The 14,505-nt window shown below is 35.6% G+C and overlaps 1 protein-coding gene across 2 annotated transcripts in view; it reads right to left on the bottom strand.

Annotated features, from left to right (window-relative positions):
• Window positions 1-4,643, bottom strand: part of LOC106142778 (forkhead box protein P3) — a 71,591-nt gene extending 66,948 nt beyond the window's left edge. Inside the window, exons 1-2 of one of the 2 annotated variants that reach the window (XM_060951502.1) lie at window positions 4,506-4,643; window positions 3,870-4,104 (exon numbers count right to left, since the gene is read on the bottom strand). The gene's annotated coding sequence lies outside the window, so the exon portion shown is untranslated. Of the gene's footprint in view, window positions 1-3,869 lie in introns of both variants that reach the window. The other variant, XM_060951501.1, reaches the window with a different exon arrangement.
• Window positions 4,644-14,505: the final 9,862 nt, after the last annotated feature.

The following is a 14,505-nucleotide window of genomic DNA, read 5'->3' as shown; positions in this document are numbered from 1 at the left end:
CTAGACAAATTTCTAATACACTTCTTCCATTATCATTCACCTTTTCGTCACCAAACGCACCAAGCACCTTTTCATATCCATCACGCTTTACACCCACCCATCCATTAAAATCACCTAACATAATAATCTTCTCATTTGGCTTGGTAACTTTCAATACTTCTCTTACACTATTCCAGAACTCCTCGTTTTCGCTTTTTGCTGATGTTGTACCCCTCGAACCCACATCCCAAGGTGCATAAACACCTAGAACGAAGATCCGAGTGATTCCAACTTTCAGCCTAATCCATAGAAGACGAGGGCTGACACACTCATACTCATTCACGCACTCAGCCATTCGTGCAGAAAGAATTAGACCGACCCCTTGACAGCCTCGGCTGGTACTGGAAATTCCAGACCAATACGCCGTGTAAGGGCCGTGCTGCGTCGCGTCGCATCCTTTCCGCTTCGTTTCATTCACGCACAACACATCCAAACGTCTTTCATCCATCATCTGGCATACTTCCTCAATCTTATCCTTCATTCCTCCTCTTACATTCATCGTCGCAAAGCGGCTTTCAGCAGACCGCATACCGCTCCCGCCGGGAACGAGACGTGATGGGGTGCGGACACCATCGCCGCCATTTAGGTGCTCTTTTAAAAAATTTGCATCCATGCGATTCCCACGAGACGCAAGGGAACAATTTTGTCCGCCCCAGCAGAGCCCCGCATGCCAGGGTAAGGCTAGCCATTACCTGGGGGTCGCCCAACCCCATGGCGGAAGTGGCACGCTCGAGACTAGGCTCGCCCCTAGCCATGCATCCATCGGCGCGGCAGACCTTAGATTGGCAGTCAGCATTTTCTTGAAATCAAATATTGACAAATATGAAGTAATTTTTTATTTTTTTTATTTTTTTTAATTTTAATTTATTGTAACAAATTGACATTTTATTTTCATCATTTTATTAAGAATTAATTAATTGACTTAAGTGACTTGTGTATAATTTTATAATATTTGCATGCTATAATTCATGGCTGACCAGGAGGAAATATGTTTTGTTTTATACCTTTTGTAAACCCTAGTCAAAAGCAAATAAATATTCTATTCTATTCTATTCTATTCTATTCTAAATTTAATTAGGTCTGTTTTCTGAAGGGGCAGGGGCAGAGACAACATCTTGCCAATTGCCACGTTATCTTCGCGTTAACCTAAAATTTAATATGTTTCAAAATTGATTATTTTTATATAAGTAAATTTTTTTTTAAAACGTCTCACTCAAGTACATGTTGGCAGGATCAAACAGGATTTCAACCTGAACCATCAATAAAAATGAATGCAAAAACGTCCCATATTTACCTACCAGACCCTACCAGTCTTATCGTGCTTTTTCCAAAGAGGCTCGAAGAGGATGTTTTAAAAAAATCCAGTCAAGTGCGAGTTGAAGTAGTACAAGTAGAGTTCCGTACATTCTACATAGAAGTATTCGATATAAATTAAAACTTTGGTTAATGAACGCTAGAAACTTATATTTTCGTGCGTACATTTTAGAGGTAGTTGTAGTTCAGTTCGTTCAGTTGGTAAATTTACAGTTAGATCAATACTAATAATTTATAGTTAGGTAGGTAATTTATTGTTGGGTTAATAGTTACACAAATATAAATTTGTAATTTGCTTTTTTCAATGATCTAACTGTTAATTACCAATAATGGATTTTTCCTTTATCCCTACTAAATATCATGAAAACATACATACATATAATCACGTCTATATTCCCCGCGGGGTAGACAGAGCCAACAGTCTTGAAAATACTGATAGGCCACGTTCAGTTGTTTGGCTTAATGATAAAATTGAAATTCATATAAAGATAGGTTGGTAACCGGTCGCCTAAATAAAATCCCAAATTTGTTAGCGTATGCCTTAGTCGCTTTTTACGACATAGTGTGGTCCTTTGCTTTTTTCTATTGGTGCCGGCAACCACACGCCTGAATATTTGCCATGAAGGTCAACGGAAAGTTTTTCAAGAATCTTGACAAACAGAAGGGCAAACGTGTAATAAAAAAAAAAAAAACCGTTTTTGCCATTTAAGAGAACCCTAAAATTTGAGGATGCACATTCCCTTGTTTTTACTCCAACCCCTTATTTGTCTTTCCCAGTCCCGAAAAGTTGGGGTGTTACCACTATAATTTAAAAGTTTACAACAAAATCTTTGTTTTAATCTTTGGTAGTAACTTATTATTTCGAAAAATTATACATATTTATTTATTTTTATTATTTCTGACTTCCTAATCAATCTTTTTCATAACCGTCATTAATTCCTACTAATCCCCACTAATTGTATAAGAACATACATACATACATATAGTCACGTCTGTATCCCTTGCAAAGTAGGCAGAGCGAACAGTCTTGAAAAGACTGATAGGCCACGTTCAGCTATTTGGTTTGATGATAGAATTGAGATTCAAATAGTGACAGGGTGCTAGCCCGTCGCCTAAAAGAAGAATCCCAAGTTTATAAGCCTATTCCTTAGTCGCCTTAACGACATCCATGGGAACGAGATGGAGTGGTCCTATTCTTTATTTCTATTGGTGCCGGGAACCACACGGCACTGCATAAGAAACTGTGTTTTTTGTCCATCTTTCAAGTCACTGAATCGATTGCCATGAAATTTTGCATGTAAGTTTAGTGTGGATTACGGAGAAGGACATAGGGTTCTTACTTTTTTATAAAATACTCAGTCTTAGATTTTAACAGTAACATCACTTTACGTTTAACGAATAACCGCATGGCCCATCTGCCTCTAGCTTTTAGCCGAATATTGTCGAAAAAACTGATTGAAGTACCTATCTCGTGACCGGAGGGCTGGATATTATCTGGATCAGGGAATCAATATTTCCATTAAAAATGGCAATGCTTCCAGCGTTCTGGGCACACTTCCGCAAGATGATGCTATGCAGGGACTGTACAATTTGTAAATTTTATTTTAGTTTATAATTACTTCTTTTTTAATTTTAATTTTGCTCTTTTCACAAGTTTATTATATTAGATATAGGTACCTACTATTAATAAGTCCGTTGAAATAGGTTGTTTGATGAAATTACCTTAACAATACAATTTGCATAGATTTAGTTTTATATATGTTTTTCTTTTATATTAATGATAAGCAGATATTAAGTACCTAGATAAAAAGTTGTTCACCTTAATTTTCTCTATAATTATCACAAACTTTTGATTTTTTAGAAACTTTTCGAAAGTGCCGTGTGGTTCCCGGCTCCTAAGGTGATATAGACGTAATTATATGTATGTATGTAAGTACCTTTCAAAAAATTAGGGACAAAAATTCATAAGTATTGTAAACTTAATAAAACCAACCTATTTCTACCGATTCTCATATAAACCTCTTATACCATAATAGAAAAACAATTACTAATTATATTAATTGATTAAAAATTAAAAATTGCAACAATAATCACGAAACAACGTGCTGACTGCGAAATTATTATTCATGTTGAGATACCTATAAGATCTTAATCATACACAGTTTACATAAAACATTCGATGGCGTGATGTGTAAAATCAGTCAATACGACAGATTTTGTACGTGAGCGTACCTACGTACCGGCCATTTTTAAGTGCCATAAAAGGATCATACAAATTAAAAAGTCAACCCATCAAAGTTTCTTCGCCTAAATACATGACAAGTAACTTCCCCCTCCTGTTTCTCCCATACACAATGTGACAATAAGTCTCGTACGCACACACGCTCATTGTTTGAACACTCACACTAGTCTAGAACCGGCTAGGTATTCGGTTTCCCGCCACCGGCGCGAACACGCACACAAAACACGAAGAGCAAACAATACAAACACCAACACACAAGTAAATTTAAACTCACCTCAAAATAAATCCATTAGAAAACACACTTGTTCAAACAACTAGCGCTTAGCCTCGAAAACGCGTTGAAAAAACACTCGCCAGCATCCAATGTGTACTCAACACTTTTCCAAACTTTCTGTCCAGCCTACTTCTTCATTAGCACCTCTATCAATTGTTCCCGCCAAAAGGAGAATTCGTGCTTTTTTAAAAAAGTTCACAAGACAAACACGTGCCAATCACGTTTGAAATTGGAACTGTCAAAATCAGGTTATAAAAATCAAATATCGCGCCAGTTGCAACATAAAGTTTTTTTTTTTTTTAATTTAATTTTTTCGTACAGACAAAGTAAGCAAGAAGTTTCGTTACTAAAGCCCGAACTCGCGAATTTCAAAAAGTTTGACTCAACTTCCGCATTGGCAAATTACATATATCGAATACGACAGCGAAATAAAAGAGCCGGCGACAAGTGGCCCCAACACAATTATTAACACACGTTGCGCGGTAAAAATAAACTATGATTAACTGCTATTAAGATTCGCGGAGACACCTCGCGCCGGCACACGAACGACATGCGGACGGATTGCAAAAAAACAAATAAATAAAACCGAATTATAATCAACAAAGAGGACTGGCAATAAAATGCGAATTTGTTTACCGCGTTGCTATTTCGGTCGCTAGAAGCGGTTCCGATAATATGAATAATTATTATCGCCGGCGAGCGAACCTCGACGCATAGTTGTCGTTTCATAAAACGTGCGCGTTAAAACTGAGTCGAAAGGCTCGCCCCGTGCCGGAGCATAGCGCCGAATAAAATAAACAACAATATACCTAAATAAGCGGCTCGACGGGCGCGGTCTAGTGTGCGTCTGCGCTTATGTGTGCGTGTGTAAACAAGGGGCAGCTCGGCTTGCATGACACAGTTCACAATCGCGAACAAAAAATGTGTGAATGATCTCTAGCACTGCTGATATCCGTATGAACTGTAATTAATGAAAGTGCAAATTAACTCATAAGTGCCATGATTAGTCTTCCCGAGGGCGTCAGTCTAGGTTTCATCCTTATCTCTTTGGAGAGGAGCCCGGGATTCGTTTGGTTTTTACATCAAGCGCCATTCGTCTGACCCTCGTTACCTTAGCAGGTTAACCATTATAGGAAATTAAATAGAAGCTAAATATATATTTTCTAAACTTCTCATCATTGAAAATTTTAAAGTAATTAAACTATTAAATCAAAATTAAATAAAGATAAACAGATACTTTTACTTTAATATAAAACCCATTATAATATATTATACACAAGTGCTAAGAAACTGAATTGTTTTCACATCAGTATGAGCATATAAATACACGATGCGCATTTTATTTACTCTCATTATTTAAATCAAAATTCTGAAAAAATGAGTCTTTTGTGTCGTCCCACGTCAGATCTAACAAAAAAAAATTACAAAATAAAATAATAAATTCTGCCAAATCATCGCGACTCTATATCACCCGAAGCTCCCCACGAGAATAAACATATGACGTCACCGGCTGGTAAACAAACAAACAAACACATGCGCCGCGCTCATGTTTCCTTAATACAATTATTATTTCGAATGTGGAACGCGAACACGACGGACGTTTTACCATCGGTAACAGCGATTTATTTTTAATTTCGCGAGGTTATGCCATGTGCCGGCAAGCCAGCCAGCGTCATGCTCATTGTCTATGCGAATTAATTAGACTCGAGCTGTTTACCACAACCACACAATTTAAAAATAAAATGTTGATCGCCAATTCTAAACAGCCAGTTGCATTTTGAGTAGTTTTTTTTCTTTTTATATACCTACAGCTCGATTTGGTAAACTTCGGATAAGTAACTTCCATATTACAATTCGAATGTTCTTTGAGAAATCTTAAATCAGTTGTCCTGTAAACGTCTTTTAAATTTAAATACATATGTAGAGAGAACTTTTGCAAATAAAATCAATATATTGACAATACTGGCACAGACAAAAAATTTTTTTTTTCAATCGCTGTTTAAGGCACAGAATACTTACTTTTATTTTTTATTTTAGTACAAGTACAACGTTATTCAATGAACAATCTATGAAGTCCTATTCCCCGATGATATCATTGAGATACAATTGTGCCTCTACTGAAGTGTTTGTATATAATCAGCGCTATGATAAACAAGCCGGTAATAAAATATCTTGTCAAATTGACGTCATAGTAAACGAAACAATTTTTATTATTACTTTTATTAAATATTGCACTGATATTAAAATTAAAACAAACAGTTCCACGTGGTTTCTTTCTTGAACTACAGAATAGGATCTCTACATCTCTTTGCTGTGGACGTTGGAGGCTACTAAGGAAATAAACATCGTAATAGGAAATAGGATTGGTTAATTTCCCTTGTAACAAGGACAGGAAGGCTAATTAATGTCATATTTATTAAAAATCATTCCAAATTTTGACTTCACGGTAGAAACTAATGCACGCGAAGATTAATGAGTTACTTGTTTCGATCAAATATGTTGTGCCGTGTGGTTCCCGGCACCAATAAAAAAAAAAGAATAGGACCACTCCATCTCTTTCCCATGGATGTCGTAATAGGCGACTAAGGGATAGGCTTACAAACTCGGGATTCTTTTTTTAGGCGATGGGCTAGCGACCTGTCACTATTTGAATCTCAATTCTATCATTGAGCCAAATAGCTGAACGTGGCCTTTCAGTCTTTTCAAGACTGTTGGCTCTGTCTACCCCCCGTAAGGGATATAGACGTGATGATATGTATGTATGTATGTAAATATGTTTTTTATACTTGATCGAAGGTTACTTGAATTAAAATCATTATTTCAATATGAAATCTTTGTTTTAAATCATAAAAATCATATTTGAATCCTAATTTCATCAGTAAGCGATACAGCTGAATGTAGGATTTCAGTCTTTTCAAAAGAGATAATAGACGTGATTATTCTTATGAATTAAATCATAATTATGACGGGCAACTAAAGAAACTTATCACTGATCTTGGCGACACTTCATACACACATACATACATACATATAATAACGTCTATATCCCTTGCGGGGTAGACAGAGCCAACAGTATTAAAAAGACTTATAGGCCACGTTCAGCTGTTTGGCTTAATGATAGAATTGAGATTCCAATAGTGGCAGGCTGCTAGCCTGTCGCCTAAAAGAAGAATACCTAGTTTATAAGCATATCCCTTAGTCGCCTTTTACGACATCCATGGGAAAGAGATGGAGTGGTCCTATTCTTTTTCTAATGGTGCCGGGAACCACATGGCACTGGCGACACGTCAACAGGTAAAAAAAGCTAGTTAAGTGATTATAAAAATATTTATATCTCAGGGTAAGGTCGGAGTGGAAAGACCTAGATGAACGTATCTTGAGCAAATTATGGACGTCCTGGTAAAGGGTCAGGTCAAGAGTACCCGAAACCGCCGAGCTTGCATGAAGAGAGTTATGAATGTGGATGAAGCGAAGGAAGTATGCAGAGATCGTGGCAAGTGGAAAGAGGTAGTCTCTGCCTACCCCTCCGGGAAAGAGGCGTGATGTTATGTATGTATGTATGTAATATCTCATTTTTGTGGTTTACCACCCCTTAGGACCTAGGGTCTGCTTTCTGACTTCTCTCTTCACATGTATTGTTCTGAGCCTCCTCAGTTTTTAGATCATTAGCTGGCACATCGTCTTGTGTGTACCGTGTGGTTCCCGGCACCAGTACAAAAAAGAATAGGACCACTCCATCTCTTTCCCATGGATGTCGTAATAGGCGACTAAGGGATAGGCTTACAAACTCGGGATTCTTTTTTTAGGCGATGGGCTAGCGACCTGTCACTTTTTGAATCTCAATTCTATCAATGAGCCAAATAGTTGAGCGTGGCCTATCAGTCTTTTCAAGACTGTTGGCTCTGTCTACCCCACAAGGGATATAGATAGGGATATAGACGTGACCATTTGTATGTATGTTTGTATGTACATCATTTTGAAGATAATTTATGATTTACATAATATGATAATGTCTCGCTGTATTAATTCATTCATTCGAAAGTCAAGGACAGACATTTATATCACATTCTGTTTTTTATATATGTCGTATAGGTAACACCTGTTTGTCGTCTTATTTAGCACATCTATGGTTATTTTTTCTATTTATATGATACAATTTTGGACAACGACCGTCAACCAAAAGAATAGACTCACATAATTTTGTAAATCAATCTTAATACTATCATTAGGCCAAGCAACCAAACGTGGCCTATCAGTCTTTCAGAATTTTAGCTCTGTCTGCCCCTCAAGGGATATAGACGTTATACGTAAGTATGTACTTTTGTAGCTATTTGAACAACGCTTAATAGTATAAAGCGAAGTCGCTTCCCGCGTCTGTCTTTATGTCTTTATGTATGCTTGATCTTTTAAACTACACAGATGTAGTTCTTTTTACTACGCTTTTATTAGCTTGGGTTGTATGTATGTATGTATGTAACGGAATCTTTGAGCTTAATTTTCACTGATTTCTAAACGTCTGATCAACTTGGAACTTTGCACACGTATCAAGGACCGATGACAATGCAATATTTTGATAAGAGTTTCTCATTATCCTTATTAAAACTGCCAGGATTAATAAATTCATTTTTAGATCCTTCGTATGAGAGTAAGAGAGACAGAGATAGCACCAGTGCCAGTAATCTCCATACAAGAAACCAAGTTCTGACGTATAATGAGTCAAAAAGAGATGTAATATATTTCCATATAATGTCACTATTAACCTGAGGCTTCTTTATTTCATCGCATTGCTCCATTTAGAATTACCATTAGAAACAATAGTAGAATTAGTAGAATATTTTAAAACAATAAAAAATATATAAGTAATAAAACAAAAGTAATAAATGAAAATTGAACAACTAAATTTACAATAATACAAGAATAAAGTTACTACCTACAGAACTTTGCGGTATTTAATACGTATTTAACATATTAATGCAATTCTTGAATTAACATTAGGTATCTTTTGCCTATTTATAATAGCAACACTGTAATACTCGTTTGGACAATGAGTGACAGTTTATTTATGTCAAATAAGTTTTGCAGTAAGTTTTGATTGAATTCGATTCGAACACCTGTAAACTTTCTTTCTGTTGTTTTTTACCGGTGCCTGTGTATTTACCTATTTGCACTTTGTTTTGTGCTGATAACTTGTCGTTATTTGGAGTTTGGAATCTTCCGTTGAGTGGAGCTTTGTTCTTCCGGATATTCGTGTGATTTTATCATCTGAGATTGGACTCTGACTGTGTTTACTGTGTTGTGCAGATATTTTGAGATAGGACTCCTGTAAAAAGTACCTTATTATTTGAGATAGGAGTCCCAAGTTTGTGTTTGTTTTTGTGAAAGACAGATTTTACAACAAAAGTGCCACGATGTCTTCAGATAAACTTTGTTGCGTTCCTGGTTGTAAAGGCAGTGGAGGTATGTTTGAAATATTTTTGTTCCTGTATCAATCTGCCTCTTAATCTTGTGGTTTGATTCCTGGCAAGGCCACAATCGAAAATTATTACGTTTGCTGGATAGTCAAAAATATTATTAACAGTGATTTATCACTATAAAATTCTTTTCAACTGGGTTTAACAATCATCATACATACATATAATCACGTCTATATCCCTTGCGGGGTAGACAGAGCCAACAGTCTTGTAAAGACTGATAGGCCACGTTCAGCTATTTGGCTTTAAGATAGAATTGAGATTCAAATAGTGACAGGTTGCAAGCCCATCGCCTTAAAAAGAATCATGATGATGAGAATATTATGAGATTTAATCCAATCAGGCCACATATAACTTTAAGCAAGTTAGTTGTGAAAACCTCCGGCGATGGGCGCATGGTTGCGAAAGTCTTTTCTAGTAAGATAGTTATACCAGAAGTGTTAACTTCCAAAAAATAATTGTATAAAAAAACTAAAAAACTACCCGTTTTATTGCAAATCGAACAAAAAAATAGAAAATAAATAATAGTTTAAAAAAAACTAAAAAACTACACTTGTATTGCTAATCAAACTAAAAAATAGAAAATAAAAATTAATGACAAAGGAATTCAGTAGTAGCAAGTCGAACAATCAGTTATAGTCAGTTGTAGTAGTAATTACCTCGGATTAAAATTATAACAAAATTAAATTTATAAACAAAACAATTTAAATCAGAGTAAAAAGCGTGGGGTGCATTTTACTTTATTTTCATAACTCTCTTGTCATAAATATATGCTAATAGAATGATTTTAATATTTACTACATCAGGCACCCCACGCTTTTTACTCTGATTTAAATTGTTTTGTTTATAAATTTAATTTTGTTATAATTTTAATCCGAGGTAATTACTACTACAACTGACTATAACTGATTGTTCGACTTGCTACTACTGAATTCCTTTGTCATTAATTTTTATTTTCTATTTTTTAGTTTGATTAGCAATAAAAGTGTAGTTTTTTAGTTTTTTTTAAACTATTATTTATTTTCTATTTTTTTGTTCGATTTGCAATAAAACGGGTAGTTTTTTAGTTTTTTTATACAATTATTTTTTGGAAGTTAACACTTCTGGTATAACTATCTTACTAGAAAAGACTTTCGCAACCATGCGCCCATCGCCGGAGGTTTTCACAACTAACTTGCTTAAAGTTATATGTGGCCTGATTGGATTAAATCTCATAATATTCTCATCATCATGATTCTTTTTAAGGCGATGGGCTTGCAACCTGTCACTATTTGAATCTCAATTCTATCTTAAAGCCAAATAGCTGAACGTGGCCTATCAGTCTTTACAAGACTGTTGGCTCTGTCTACCCCGCAAGGGATATAGACGTGATTATATGTATGTATGATGATTGTTAAACCCAGTTGAAAAGAATTTTATAGTGATAAATCACTGTTAATAATATTTTTGACTATCCAGCAAACGTAATAATTTTCGATTGTGGCCTTGCCAGGAATCAAACCACAAGATTAAGAGGCAGATTGATACAGGAACAAAAATATTTCAAACATACCTCCACTGCCTTTACAACCAGGAACGCAACAAAGTTTATCTGAAGACATCGTGGCACTTTTGTTGTAAAATCTGTCTTTCACAAAAACAAACACAAACTTGGGACTCCTATCTCAAATAATAAGGTACTTTTTACAGGAGTCCTATCTCAAAATATCTGCACAACACAGTAAACACAGTCAGAGTCCAATCTCAGATGATAAAATCACACGAATATCCGGAAGAACAAAGCTCCACTCAACGGAAGATTCCAAACTCCAAATAACGACAAGTTATCAGCACAAAACAAAGTGCAAATAGGTAAATACACAGGCACCAATTTTATTGCTAATCAAACTAAAAAATAGAAAATAAAAATTAATGACATAGGAATTCAGTAGTAGCAAGTCGAACAATCAGTTATAGTCAGTTGTAGTAGTAATTACCTCGGATTAAAATTATAACAAAATTAAATTTATAAACAAAACAATTTAAATCAGAGTAAAAAGCGTGGGGTGCATTTTACTTTATTTTCATAACTCTCTTGTCATAAATATATGCTAATAGAATGATTTTAATATTTACTACATCAGGCACCCCACGCTTTTTACTCTGATTTAAATTGTTTTGTTTATAAATTTAATTTTGTTATAATTTTAATCCGAGGTAATTACTACTACAACTGACTATAACTGATTGTTCGACTTGCTACTACTGAATTCCTTTGTCATTAATTTTTATTTTCTATTTTTTAGTTTGATTAGCAATAAAAGTGTAGTTTTTTAGTTTTTTTTAAACTATTATTTATTTTAAAATAAATATATAGAGTGATTCAAGAGAAAGGTTTATATGTATAAATGATACATGTGCGAAGCCGGAGCGGGTCACTAGTCCTTATTATCCTACTACTATTATAAAGGCGAAAGTTTGTATGGATGTTTGTTACTCTTTCACGCAAAAACTACTGAACCGATTACCATGAAATGGTATGTAGGTAGCTGAAGACCCAGAATAACACATAGGCTACTTTTTATCCCAGAGTTCCCGCGGGATTGATAGGGTTTCCATGCGGACGAAGTCGCGGGCGGCCTCTAGTCCTACTTCCTACTATCCTACTACTATTATAATCCTACTACTATTATAAAGGCGAAAGTTTGTATGGATGTATGGATGTTTGTTACTCTTTCACGCAAAAACTACTGAACCGATTACCATGAAATTTGGTATGTAGGTAGCTGAAGACCCAGAATAACACATAGGCTACTTTTTATCCCAGAGTTCCCGCGGGATTGATAGGATTTCCATGCGGACGAAGTCGCGGGCGGCCTCTAGTATATTATAAATGCGAAAGTTTGTGGGTATGACAGTATGGATGTTTGTTACTCGTTCACGCAAAGACTACCGAACGGATTACGATGAAATTTGGTATGTAGGTAGCTGAAGACCCAGAATAACATATAGGCTACTTTTTACCCCGGAGTTCCCGCGGGATTGATAGGGTTTCCATCTCTAGTTAAATACATATAAGTCTAAAAGTTACCTAAGTAACTACGTAAAGAGAAAACGGTAGTATATCTATATATTTTTTATGGTAACTGAAGGCTTCACTCGCATAAAATGAAAAAGTCCCAATGCAGTTCCCGCGGGAATATCAGTAATTTTTCCCAAATGAAACTATGTATAATAAACTAAACTATAAAAGAAATTAAGGACTGTGCGTTTAGTCATTCAGTCAACATCTTATGATAGAGACTGTTGAAAAAAAATGTTATCTTCTAAATCAAAACTGAGGAGTTAACGTGGATTAATAAGACGTTATACTGTCTTGCTTTTTAATTTCGAAGGCAATATGGCCGTCTCCTAGCACAATGAATGAGACAAGATGGCGGTTATTTTGCATTTTGAATTAGTCAATTGAGTGATTAATTTATGCAATACAAATCAATCAACAGAGACTATCTAAACAAACAAAAAAAGGAGCGGGAGCGATGATTCAGCCCGACCGCCACAAAATCTGTCTCTGTCTACCCCGCAAGGTATATAGACGTGATTATATGTAACTATGTATGTATGTGTGTATATTTATAAAAGGCGACACGAGACCCATTAAAATTCGTAGGTTAGGTTCATTCGCAAATTGCTCAGTGCCATGGCCAAATAGTTATGTTTACCGCATACTAATTTAAACAAACGAGAATCGAATCTTGGACCGCACGCCGACTACAAATGAACTTTGCGAATTGACTTACATAATATGACGTAACAATATCTATGCTATGCATATAGGAATTAGTCTGCCATCCATTACGATTGAACGCTTATGAGTTTGTCCGGGGAACAAAATGATGTCACAACATATGTCTATATGTCTCGTTAGACATATGTTCTAACATCTCTCTGACGTCTCCTCGGGGTCCCAAGAGAAGTAACAGATCAAAGAACAGATACATACATACATATCTACCTATATAAGTCAATCAATGAATCATATTTGTTACTAGATTACGCTCAAAACAAAAAGAAAACCCTTTATATCCGTTCATACAGCTGAACGTGACCTTTCAGCCTTTTCAAGACTTCATACATATATATGTATGTATGTAAAGATAAGGACATGAAAATTTATTTAGTAATGGATGCGCGACTTTAGACATATTTAGACATAAACTTGTGTGAACATCATACAATCAACAAGCGCTTCATAAAGAAATAAACTGGCCTTGTGTGTTTCTGGCCACACCAAACACAGGGTTCCGTAGTTTTTAAAGATTTACATACATATAATCACGTCTATATCCCTTGCGGGGTAGACAGAGCCAACAGTGTTGAAAATACTGATAGGCCACGTTCAGCTATTTGGGTTAATGATAGAATTGAGATTCAAATAGTGACAGGTTGCTAGCCCATCGCCTAAAAGAAGAATCTCAAGTTTATAAGCCTATCCCTTAGTCGCCTTTTACGACATCCATGGGAATTTCATAATATCATCATCCTTATAGTTGTACTGTTATTTGTCAAACTCCTACAGGCAGGGTAACCTTAACTAGCTGTCCCGGCAAACGTTGTTTTGCCTTATAAATGTTAAGGGTGGTAAAATCCTTATCACTAAGGGGTATGAAAAATGGATGTTGGCCGACTCTCAGACCTACTCAATATGCTCACAAAATTTCATGAGAATCGGTCAAACCGTTTCGGAGGAGTACGGAAACGAACGTTGTGACACGAGATTTTTATATAAAATATTTATTTATATAAACTTCATTGCACAAATTACAGATGTATAGCACAATTGGCGGACTTAATGCTAGAAGCATTATCTACCAGTCAACCATTGGGTCTGACAGAGATCTTTATGTGGAGTCAAACTTAACAAATATATTTATACCTCTATGGTTAAACATTCAGTTACCTGAATATTCAGGTTTCCTCATAATGTTTTTCTTTCTATTCTTCGTAAGGCATCGGATAGTACTCAAACTAATATACATAACTCAGAACAGAGTCATTGCTACATTTACTTGGCCGAAGTAGGATTTAAACCTAGGACTCACGGGTTTTTACTCGGGCCCCTTAATTTCTTTCTTTTTTTTAGTTTTTTTTTTATATTTTGGATAACAATGCTCTCACAACATCAC

Source organism: Amyelois transitella, chromosome 25 (assembly GCF_032362555.1).
Source record: "Amyelois transitella isolate CPQ chromosome 25, ilAmyTran1.1, whole genome shotgun sequence".
NCBI classification, from domain to species: Eukaryota; Metazoa; Arthropoda; class Insecta; order Lepidoptera; family Pyralidae; genus Amyelois; species Amyelois transitella.
This window is presented reverse-complemented; position numbering and strand designations above follow the sequence as displayed.